Source organism: Amblyomma maculatum, chromosome 11, assembly GCF_055883805.1.
Source record: "Amblyomma maculatum isolate TAMU_Amacu chromosome 11, ASM5588380v1, whole genome shotgun sequence".
NCBI classification, from domain to species: Eukaryota; Metazoa; Arthropoda; class Arachnida; order Ixodida; family Ixodidae; genus Amblyomma; species Amblyomma maculatum.
This window is the reverse complement of record NC_139354.1, coordinates 53015018-53023083: the sequence shown is the minus strand read 5'-3', so window position 1 is coordinate 53023083 and position 8066 is coordinate 53015018. Positions and strand designations below refer to the sequence as shown.

Below are 8066 nucleotides of genomic sequence, written 5' to 3'. Positions count from 1 at the left end.
TTAGGACGCGAAAGGCTGGAACGGGCGCCTAAGATCTGCGCTCTAAAAATTGGCAGTAGCTTAGCTCTGCTATGCCTGGCTATATGTAGCGTAAGGCTGCGTAATACGCTTGGCTCAGCTCTTGGTTTTGCTTGCTAAGCTTAGCTTTTCTGGCTATACTTTTGAGTTATATTTCGCTTGTCTGATGCCATATCTGTGTTTGTCCCCGTAATTTAGAGATACAGTATTGGAATGATACTTTATAAAACTTCTTTATTCTTGGTCTCATTGCCTCGTTGTTCCTCTACAGCCATTAATACAGTTCGATGATATGAGTAGCCACACGCGGCTGTCTCTATGGCTGTTACAAGAAGTTTAGAATTTACAGTTAGTCTGATATACAAGGTCTATGGTAGTTCCCCATGGGGTTGTCTGTACAGTTGGAGAATTTGCTAAATCCAGGTTAAACAAGTCCTTGAGGGGTACATCAAGAGAATCATAGGTGCAGTCACCCGCGACTATGCAAGTTCACTGTCCACATGGCTTGGTATGGCAGCAGCAACTATACATGCACAGTGTCAAACCGTATTGCGCAGTAGCACGTAAACACGGCTCCGGCCATAGACGAGCGTCATGTTTGTAAACAAAGGTGGCGCTGCGATCGGCAGCGACATGTGTAGGCAAAAACGCAGTGTGCCGTGCGAATATTCTAAAGCGTAATTGGTTCGCTTGTGCGTAGAAATGGTTTGGTTTATACTTGGACAGTAGTTCAGCACTTTTGGAGTCGATTACTGCTGGATTTATCCGGTGAAGAGCTGCATTAAGTAGCTTCCTTCGCCGTCGCCTCAACAGCGCGCGGCTACAATGGGAGGCTATAGCGACTGATTAAATGAAAATGAGAGAGCGTAATGTATAACAAAAACTAAGTCAACACTATTCAACTCCCGGGTCTATTGGTAGCGCATGAAAGGAGGACAACAATATGAATGACTGGAAGTGTGTTTTTCATATGACTGCTCTTTTGACGGGCTTTCCGGTGCTCCAAGCAACCTTCACTCTATAGAACAATATTACCGGCAACTATAAAGAACAAGAAATCATATTTCTAGCTCACTGTACCTGGAACTTAAGTGACGAATTTCATGGAATAAAAGAATAACTTTTCATCCTGGTCGATTAAAAAAAGACGTTTACGTCTGTTCCATCATATAGACGCGTCAGTCATTCACAGGTTACTATATATAGAAGGCTTTTAAGAAAGCTCTCAATTTGTTCTCTTGCTTATAGAAGAGGTGCATGAGCGCAAATGCAACATTCTCCACGATCGCTGAGAATTTAGTGATCTGCTGCTCTTATTTTAATATATTTGGAGCATTTTTATTCAAATGTGCGTCATGCTGCTTATTTTGTGCCCCTCATAGCCGAACCCACTTTGGAACATTAAACTCCATATACCGTATATACAATAAATATCCTGCTCGATATAGGAGCTAGATTGTGCGTGGAATTCGTTCGTCAGGTTGTGACCTTTAAAAGAAAATTTAATAATCTGAGCAATAACGCTGCGTGACTTGCTTTATACGACCGGGGATAAGAGTCACTCGTTGAAACTCACGAAAGTAAAAACAGAGAAAAGCAACTTCACAATTCCGGACCTGCTTAGGCAATATCGCGCTGGAGTGACCACTCAAGGTAACTGCAGTTACCTTTGCAAGGCAGCTTTGTATTCTTTTCTGTACGACGTACAGCAGGTAGAGGGGATGTCGCAGTGCAGCATTGCTGCCTTCGATTAAGATCATATCTCACATGGCATATCGAGTCAAAACTTTTATGATTTGATAGTATATAAAAGAAAACGTGCACGAGCTGCAGGCATTTGATATTGCACTCTTCATCGTGCGGCGGAAAAGCAACCACAAAAAGTAAGAGTTGCAAACTATCTGATCAAGTTTTAGTGCAGAAGTGCAGCGCACATTAGCAGCGAAAGCACAATCCTTCGCCGAAGGGTCTTTTTGTCGCGCTGAACGCCGCTGCCCTCCGCTATCATCTTTATCCGACCGCAAGAAACATGTTAAAACAAGCACCATTTCCTTTTTTGTGCCCCATGGCGCAACCAACCGCACCACAGCTTGCAGGAATATCAGGAATTATTGTGGAAAACACAGTCCAATGCAGATGGCTCGGGCTTTTGCTTACACTCCGAAAGACACTGCTGTCGCCAGCGCCGCCGCATCTCCACTGAAGTCACGGCCTCTGTACATATCGGCGGCGGCGGTGGCGAGGAAGCGACGCACCTGCGCCTCGTGACGTCACGCGGCTCTCGCGTATGCGCATAATGGACTTCGCACACACACGCGAAACTCGGCTGTGACCCGTGTAGTGTAGCTTTACGCTACAATCAACACTTTCAATTTGTTCTTTAACATAAACATGAGTAGAGGTATGGACGTCGTCGACTAGCCGGCGGCCTCACCTCCATCTGCCACGGCTCCTAGTTTCCCGGAGGGGGAGGGGAAGAATGACGTCGAGGGGAAGGTGATCGCCGCTGGCGCTGGCGTGACGGTGCCACACTGCGATCAGATGCAGGTGATCAACTCCGCAAATACGTCGAAGGGTACGTGTCCCAAGAGGACATAGTCAGGGATCGCTGCTGTTCGATGTGCGGTCGTCCGTGAATTGCCGCTGGAGGTCCGTAGTCTTGAGCAGTCGAGAAACGGCGACGGCAATATCTAGCAATATGCCCTGCAATGCCACACCTATAACACAAAGGCGGAGTGCGCCAGCGATCGACATGAGGGTCCTGGGTGACAAAGTCGCGACGTTGGTTGTAGCCAGGCTCTCGCTGACGAACCAAGTTTCGAGGGTAGGCGGGTCTCCTTCCCCTCGGCTCCGATTGTATGAAGTGCCGCTAGGTTGGGCCCACAGAGTCGACAGAGCGGTGACATATGCTTGCGGTGCACGACTGTGCCACTGATGTTCTTCACGGCAGGCGGTATCCTTGGATCTGGACAATTCCTCGCGCACAATCTCTCGTATCATATCAGCCAAAGAAAGTGGAGAACAGGCTTCAACACTGGCTACAGAAGTGACATTGGCCAGTCTTCCGAATATAGGGGTGATTCGACGCAGCTTGAGAGCTTCAGTTGTTCTGCAATGTTTTATAACTTCGGCGGCGGTGCTCAGGCTCTCTTTGCTAATCAGAAAGTTATAAACATCTTCCGCAATTCCTTTTAGGAGATGGCCGACTTTGTCTTCCTGATGCATACTGCCTAGTAAAAAAATCAGTGGGCCTAATTGGGACGACCAGTCAGATCCATTGGTTCTGCCAATTCCAAATGATTTGTCCAATGGGTACTGTCCAACCCAACTGGTTTCTTCACTCCCATTTGGGAAGCCCAATGGGTTTCTTCAATCTCAATTGGGATGCCCAGTTGGTTTCTTCACTCCCAGTTGGGACGCCCAGTTGGTTTCGTGACTCCAAACTGGGAATGAAGAAACCAATTGGGTGTCCCAAATGGAAGTGAAAAAACCAACGGGGCATCCCAAATGAGATTGAATAAACCCATTGGGTTAATTGGGAAGCCCAATGGGTTTCTTTAATCCAACTTGGGATGCCCTCACTCCCAACTGGAATGCCCAATTGAAACCAATTGGGCTTTCAACTGGGCTTTCCATTGGTTCTAAGAAAACATTCCCAACTGGAAAAGTCAAGTCAGTGATATCCTTGACTGAGATGTGCACATATATACATACCTCTATTAAGAGACAAGGTCTTGTAAAAAGTATATGCCGCGTAATTTTATTAATTGATTTTATCGTTTCCATTGCAAATGCAGGCTTAAATAAAAGGGTAACTCTGAATAATAGAGATGTGTCACTTGTCCCAGCAGCACTGTTTAACGAATGAAGTACATAAGAAGTATTCTGTGGATATATATATTGAATCTGTGTTAGTTCCGTGCGTGTGATGCATGCTTGTCTCATGATTTCTGTAAAAACTTGTAATTTCATTCCACATCTATAAAAGTCAGCTCCATATGTAACTTCTCGACAGAAAACATTGAATGCATCTCCATTTTTTTTCAGCTATGTGAGTTCAAATCATTTGGGCCCAATGGGTATGCCATTTGAGTTCAATTGGTGAACCATTTGGTCTTTATGGGTGACCCATTATTTGCAATTGGAAGCACCAATTCATTGAAATGGTCAGGCCCAATGAGGGGCGAAAACACAATTGGCTTTTGGCCCATTCTTTTCAGTTGGGAAATTTCCAATTGGACTCATTGAATATTTTTGACTGGGTGGGATTTACTAGCTTGCATAGCTTTAAGATAGGTTCGATGTATGCAGTGCAAGTTTCTCCTGGTATGATTGCGCCCGGCGAAGCAATGTCTGCTCAGCACGCTTCTTCTTTGCAGCTTTATCCCCCAAATTTTTCTTGATCTCGCTTGTAAAGGTAGCCCATGTACTTAGTGAATCCTCGTGATTCTCGAATAGTTGAAAGCAGTGGCGGCAAGGAGGAATACCACGTTTGCCAGTTTAGTAGCAGCGTTCCAGAGATTATATTTGCGTACTCTTTCGTAGTGCATCAGCCACTCGTCACCATCCTCCTCAGGTTTTCTAAAGAATGTCCGGGGCTCTCTATAATGTGTCCAGTTGTTCGCCGTGGATGGTCACGGTTTCTCGGTATTGCTGTCTTCGGTCATGTGCCATGGCACTGGTGGCAAACTAGCGAGTCTACGGCTCCTTCGATAGATGGAAAACTGTTTTCGACATCCAGCACCTCTACCACAACTGTTACGAACTTAGTACGCACGAGAGCTTATTTACAGAAATCGAAATAAGTAGGACCGCGGAGAAGCGTACAAAATGTGGGCACCCGCCCCTAGTGGACTCATAGGGAACGAGATCGCCAACGAGGTCGTCCGAGGTCTCGCCTACCGGGCCCCAGCGCGGGCGGACTATTCCCTGTCCAAAAAGCGAGACTTAATCACATACAGAGAAATTCTATGACACTACAGAATGGCCAGGAGAACCCTCCCTCCCCTCCCATAGATCTCTCACAAAGAAGGAAGGAGTAATCTGGCAAAAACTTCAGACGGGCACCTTCCCAAAGCCGTATATCCTACACAAATGGCATCGTGAGGTCCACTCTTCCAAATGCAAAAACTGTGAAGGCATAGCGACCTTAAATCACATGCTCTGGGCTTGCCCAGCGCTAAACGGGATCCAAGGGAATAAATAGTGATGGGAATCCTCCCTTCACAGCCAGGAAGAAAAAAACCCAAAACAAGTCATCCGTTAAGCCCATGTCTCCGCCGGCCCTTACAAAAATCACATCACATCACGTCACTTTATTTACCATATGTAACACCCTTTTTCGGGGTGTTACATAAGGGGTGGGGTTTACAAAATGCAGGAATCAACAGTGCTTGAAAATGATGATGGACATGTCGTGGCAGCGATATTGTGGGGAAGGCCGTTCCAGTCAGCTGCTGCACGAAAAAAAAATGAGTTGGCAAAAACAGTGGTACGGGTACGTGGACGCAAAACTTGAAGAGAATGACTGATGCAATGGGACCTGCGCTGTGGAAGTGCGCAGATGTATGGTTCTTGTTTTACTAGTCAATAAAAGAACTTGTGAAATAGGACAAGACTGGCTATACGACGGCGAGTAGAAAGATCAGGCAGACCTGACTGCGAGGGATGACTTATGAGGAGTGAATGAATGCATGTTGGTGTCTAGAAATTAGGACCAGATGTGTCAACATACGCTGTTTAAACTCTATCGATAATCATCGATATCTTTGAAGGTGCAGTGTTGACCACATGTTGAGCACTCGTCGAATAGTGGCCCATGTGTTTCTTAAGAGCGTTTGCCAAATCCGCACCACTGAAACTTTGTTGATTTCAGGCTCAAGTGCTTCAGAAACACTGCAGGTGACGCGTTTTGATTTTCTGCTACCTTTGTACTCCTGAACAACTGAAAATAGTACACGACCATCGGTTTGACCTGATCTGTTTGAGTTGGCAGCTCCTATCAAATTTGTCATGCCTTGTGCTCTAGTTACGCCACACAACTCGACAACCTGTGTGTACACGGCCATGTCACCTGACTGCTACATCCTGGCATAGTCATGGACGTGTGTTTTCGCTCATTGAAGAGACATGCATTTCAGTCATATGTAGGCTGAGCAGACTCCACACCATGGCATGAGTCATGAGCAGCAGTAACAGGACCTACAACATATTGGTAGCTGCGTTACTGCCGTCGGCATTTGCTGGTGGCTGCATGAATACAGTGACTTGCCTAACGATTCAGTTTTCGTTCCTTGCCGCGCATTCCGTGTTCACCTGACAACTTTTCTGAGTAATAAAAGCCCATGTTGTGGAATCCTATGTTCCCATGTAAGCAAATTAGGCTTCGTTAAGGCTGTCAGCCGATAGGATTAATGGAGAACACAACGTTGAAATCTCTGCTAGATCATTCTTTTATTCCCTCAGAGAATGGAAACAGGCAGTTCAGCCCACAATCGGCCATGTTCCCTGGCGACACGTGCGGTGACCTCTTCTCTGCGCGTTATCGCTTTGAGAAGCACAGGCGGCACAAGCATCCTTAGGGGATGCAGGGAAGGAACCCCTGCCCCCACTGCCCGTACTCTAGCGATCGCAAGTAAGACACAATTCTACACTCCATCTGGTTTAAATATTGTTATATAGGTACAGCTCGATTTGCATCAAATACGCAAAAATGCTGGCATAGTGGAGGCATCAGTATTATAATAACTCGACTGAAGAACTGCGCAAGGTACTACGAGGGCTATAGGTTGGTGTTGGGAGAGGAAAGTGCGCAGGTATTACAGGATCAAGGGACATGATAAATGTTTAATATTTTTCTTCCACCCTCCTGCTGAGCGGAGAAGTGAGAGGAAGAGAGCTGGATCAGCGGCCGTGGATGCATGCATGTCATGTCATGTTACCGCCGAGAGTAGCACAATGTAGGCTACACGGTTTCCTCGCACGTCTGTCCCCGCTGTGGAAAGGGATTCGCAAGGAAGAGCAGCCTCAACAAGCACATGAAGATAAGCACGGGGGAGATGTCTCCGCCTGCTCTCAGTGCGGGAAGACCTTCACGGAAAGCAGCTTCTGCCCTGAAGCGCGAGAGGGAGGTGCATGGTGGTGCACTGCCCAAAGTTAGGGAAGGGCTTGTGGCAGATGAAGCACCTTATAAACTCCGCTCGAGCTCATGCCATGGTCCTGCTGGAGAGGATGAACCGTAGTGCAGCAGTAAGTGAATTAGAGCAGCTGAACGCACCGGAACATGAGGGAGTGTTCAGTGGTCATGAAGGAAATGTTCGCAAACAAGGAATAACGAGCGAACGTAACTTATACTGATCAATACGAGGGAATAAGAAATCGGAAGACCTCAGAGAACGCCACACCCAGTGGCCTCTAGATACCTCGACAGGGCTCACACAACCGCGAAGGCCAAGAAATGTTTTCTGTCGAGAAAAATGTTATGCCTTCTTCGAGGCGAAAAGGAGCACATGAATATTTAATATGCAGAAAGTATAGATTAGAGGCTATTACGAACCAGAACTAACGTATAGACAGACAACCAGTAAAAAGGGCATTTGCTAGAGCTGCATTGCCCTGCCATGGGCCAACATGGTTTAAAGGGAATGTTAAAATAAAAAAAATGTGTATGGAGTTTTAGTGTCAGCTCTAAGACAAATGCTGTCGGGTAAATTTCTTCTGATCCGGTTGATTTCTGTGCTCTATGCACATCATGAGCCCGCTGGAGGAGCCTTGTGTTTGGCCGCTGTAGGAGGTTATTGCTACTGTCTTTGACTGTTTGTAAACTTCCATTTGTTCTCGCTATGGTAGTTGTAACGATTGGAAAATGGTGCTGATGGTATTGACTTATGTATTTGAAAGCCTCGGTTGTTTGTTTTTAGCGTCAAAAGGACGGGAAGGAGGGGGCATAATTCACTCAGCACCCATTTCGAGTTTCACTGTTTTATTATTGCGCACTTGATAGCAAAGTGACTGTTTTACATGTCGTTATTGATTGCTTTAATTGAGTT

At 46.2% G+C, this 8066-nt stretch overlaps 1 pseudogene; it reads right to left on the bottom strand.

Moving 5' to 3' along the window:
- Nucleotides 1–2616: 2616 nt before the first annotated feature.
- LOC146173814 (uncharacterized) lies at nucleotides 2617–6593 on the bottom strand (annotated as a pseudogene).
- Nucleotides 6594–8066: the final 1473 nt, after the last annotated feature.